Source organism: Poecilia formosa, unplaced genomic scaffold (genome assembly GCF_000485575.1).
Source record: "Poecilia formosa unplaced genomic scaffold, Poecilia_formosa-5.1.2 Scaffold611, whole genome shotgun sequence".
Lineage (NCBI taxonomy): Eukaryota > Metazoa > Chordata > Actinopteri > Cyprinodontiformes > Poeciliidae > Poecilia > Poecilia formosa.
The window spans coordinates 175,630-179,838 of NW_006800550.1; the positions used below are offsets into that span (position 1 = coordinate 175,630).

The 4,209-nt window shown below is 38.4% G+C and overlaps 1 long non-coding RNA gene across 1 annotated transcript in view; it reads left to right on the plus strand.

Annotated features, from left to right (window-relative positions):
* LOC107834404 (uncharacterized) overlaps nucleotides 1-3,293 on the plus strand; it is a 21,761-nt gene extending 18,468 nt beyond the window's left edge. Inside the window, exon 3 of the long non-coding RNA XR_001660195.1 lies at nucleotides 3,170-3,293. This is a non-coding gene — a long non-coding RNA (uncharacterized LOC107834404). The remainder of the gene's footprint in view (nucleotides 1-3,169) is intronic.
* Nucleotides 3,294-4,209: the final 916 nt, after the last annotated feature.

The following is a 4,209-nucleotide window of genomic DNA, read 5'->3' on the forward strand; positions in this document are numbered from 1 at the left end:
GTTGTTTTGGTTGAGCAAAGTAGGAGGGACGACCGCTCCAAGATGGCCGCCCTATTTCCTGCGCCGGAGCAGCCAATGCGGGGTCTACTCTTATACTATGTCTATGGCTAGACCTGTTGTGGCTCAGTATTGGTCCATATATAAGGCGCACCAGATTATAAGGCCCACTGTCGGCTTTTGAGGAAATTGAAGGTTTTTAGGTGCACCTTATAGTGCGGAAAATACGGTATGTTATTAGGGGGGGATGGCTGAGGCCTCGCAGCCTGACAGGCGCCGCCTTGCAGAGGAAATAGGAAAAAATAATAAGAAAAACATCAGGTAAGGAGAGTGGAAAAAAACAGCCTGTCTCACACTACTCTTTGCAGGGCAGAGTTTGAGATGAAGAAAAAAAGAAAATCTCAGCACCTAAAACACATATAAACACATAGAGACAAAACAAGCCGGGCACGAAGAGGAGGTTCGATGTGCATATGGGTCTCATGTGAGTTATGTGTGTGTCAGACCATGAACCCTAACTGAAGCACGCAATTGTCTGTGATTGTCTGTGAGTATGATGTCGGAGTTCACCACCAGCTTATCAGTTCAGAGCCCACAGTTCTCAGGGAGCGGTGGGGCAGGGGGACAGCAGAACAGAGCCTTCTTTAGACATAGCAACCAGGGGAGGATAGCTGGGGAGGATACCCCCGTGCAGCTGCTGTTACAATTTTTTGAGTCTATTTGACCCATAAAAAGTATCATATTTTAAAGTCTTGCATCTGTCTTGCTTTCTTTGGTTCAATACTAATAATTAGCACAGTATTTACTGCTAATGAATTTAACATCCAACAGTCCACATCCAGTATGTAAGTAGGTTTGCTTAAATTTTTTCTATTAGTTTTAGATTAGTGAAATGTCTCTTCCCATGAGCAACAGTCAAAAGCAATGTGCAACCACACATAAAGCAATCCAGACTTCTCAAAAATGCTATGCAGCTGCATTTTATTCAAGCTGCAGTACATAATTTTAATAAAAAATATGTTTTCTCCATATTTGTTAGAGCTGTCACGATGTCGTAGCCGATTGTTATGAGACAGATAATCTGTGAAAACCATCAATCTCCTCCATCTCCTCCCTGAATTACTATTACTGGTTAAAGTAATGCACCGTTCTGACCAAAACAACCAATCAGAACTAGTAGGACGCTCTTAGTGCTGTCAATTAGCCTCATTTCCTCACTGCTAAATGTGCTAATGGGGGAGAAACAACTTATCATTACAAGAAACCGTTTATCTGCCGTCATTGGTAGCTATGCTAACTAAACTGAGAATTCACAGTTTGAATCTGCACAGCTCTGTGCTATGCTAGCTGCAGCACGGCACAAATCGAGGAGGAGGAATGATGAGCAGCACCACATGAGATTGTGATTGACAGCACTGAAACTCTCCTGCTGACTGGTTGTTTATAGAGAACCCGGTGAGAAAGTAGAGGAAATAGATTTTTCATAGATTACCTCTCATACCATACTGTCACAACATAATGACAGTTTTAAAAAATATGTGAAAAAAAATATTTATATAAAAGTTACATACTGCAGCTTTAATTTCACTCAGGAGAGGACGGATCAGGAGGGACGGTGGTTAGAGCTACTGCTGACTGACTCCTCTGGTAAGTGGTAAAAGGTACAGGGAACAAGTTAAATATATGAATATGTTGGTCATTTTTTTCTTTAATTCATTAAATGCTAGTGAAATTGAGGCAAACAGTAGTCTGTAGCTAAGCTAATTATGCAAAATGGTTGATAATCTCACACAGTCTACCCACCTCTCTTGGAGAAAAACTGGGTTATAAATTAACACTCTTGCCTTTTTTTCCTCTCTCTCTCCCTCTCTCTTTCCGATTAGCCAGGTAGCTACCAACCAGAAAGCAGAAAACCTATTATAAATCCAATCATGTACACATCTTCAACATCCTCGACTGACAGCATCGTCAGACACACGGTCTTCCACTTCCATCCGGAATCCATCGTGTATTCAGCGAAGAATGTCCCGTCGGGACACGAGGGTTCCCCTTTACCCGGTATACCAGTGGAAAAAAAATTATCAATTGCATTGAGAGACCAGCTGACCAGATCCATAACTGGCAACTTTGGAAGCTATAGACCCTTTTCACAGTGACGTCAGACAGTGGCCGCCATAACTCAAAACTGGGTATCTTTACTTCCAGTGTGATTTTGCCTTGGGAACCAAGCTGAAAAATTCCCGCATTCTCATAATCTTAAGGATATAATAAAAGGTAAGTTTAATAATAACAGCATTTAAGTGTTAGATAGCTGTTATTATCTCTTTGAACTGCATTGTTGCTGAAATGTGCTACGCAAATAAAATTGACTGATTGTCTGAAATGGAGCCAGCAAGAGGAAAATCTCTGACATCTGGGAATTCTTTGAGATTATCCTCACAATAAAATTCTTCTTAGATAATAATAATCAACCCCTCCACCTCCCAATTTCTCACCTTCTGCAAATTTCCACTATTATTTGTAGTCCGATTAGCAAAGATATATCAGTCTTGCACAGCAGAAACAGATTTAATCCTGTTGCAGAACTAAAATTCAACATGTCGCCAAATATAAGGGATCAGAGCCAATTAGAAATCCAAGAAAAAGCGAATGCTCCAACAGGCACTGCACTCCCAAGACATTAAAACATCAAATGTCTTTATTCTCAAATCCGTCTATGATATAAAAGAAAACCCAACATAACCACTGACCTTCAACATAAACCAGGATTAGATTGGCTACAACTAATTTTAATAATTAAAACATATGACAATTAAATATGGTTTCAATGATTCTCCTGTTACTAAACATGAGTTTGATGAAAACTTTGTGACAATATTGCATTTCGTAATTTTTGGAAGTATGATCCACCTGGGTGACAAGGCTGTTACAGTTTCACCAGCAGATGTCACTAGTGAGTGATGAATGAAGCATCGAGTAACGAACCTTTTTGCAAAGCAAAGGGATGGAAAGCTTCATTGCTTCATGAGGCTTCACTTGCCCATCACTACACGACACTGTCATAAATATAACATAAAACCTTTCATCCAACTTCTAAAGAAACTTCTCATTAAAATTGTCCTTATTTACTGAATGACACTTCATGACACTGTTGGTATGTTCTTAACATGAGTGAGGATCAACGACAGAACATTTCCATTCACTGGACCACTGCACCTTACAGAAACGTACAAAAAAGAACAATAGAGCAATTAAACAGAGAAAGCATTTGTTTTTTAAAGAGAACAGAAAAAAATGCAAATAAAAAAATAATACAATTTCAAGACGTTGTGGACTCGCCATGTATGTGACACCATCAGAACTGATAATGATTGGGACCCGATACCTGGGGGGTAAAAACATTTCTGGGTGTCTTCTTTGCCTGTTTATGTTAAAAGTAGAAAAAAATAGTCAGCAATGTCATAGAATCAGTTGATGTTGGTATTAACTATGAAGCTGTTTTAAGTGTGGACTTAAAGGAGACAAACTACCTTAACATCTTTCCATCCATGATCTGAACACGCTGATCCTTGCAGGGTGGTGAGGGGGGCTGGTGGTGCCCATCTCCAGCAGCCATCAGATGAGAGGCAGGGTTCACCATGGACAGGTCACCAGTCCATCACAGGGCCCTGAAAGCCAACAATGAATAAAATGTATGAAAGAGAAATGTTAGATTAACAAGGAGAACAAATTTTGTCCAGTTATCTTTAAATCAAATCATGTTTATTAAGCACTTAGTGTTGGTAATACACCAGTTTTTGTTATTAAAAATGTACCTAGCTCCTCATTTAAACTCCCCCCCCCAAACTTACATTATTAAGAATTAGTACACTCAAAATATATAAATAGTACATAAAAAGTATACTTAAAGTATATTAAGTACAACTTGAAGTTGTTGCAAAAAAGTATGTTAAAGTATACTAAGAATACTAAAAATTGTAATTTAATACTATTTAAATACAATTAAAATATACTAAGCACAAAAAAGTTGTTCCAAATTAGTAAAGTTTAAGTACATCAATCAAAGTATGTTAAAAATTTAGTATAAAGTATACTTTTTTTTTTTTTTACTGGGGAGATATATTAAATATATTTTAAATATACACTTGAGCAAGTGTATATTTATGTAACCCTGTCCGTGTGAGATGACACCTCGCTGTTCGTTAGACTCTG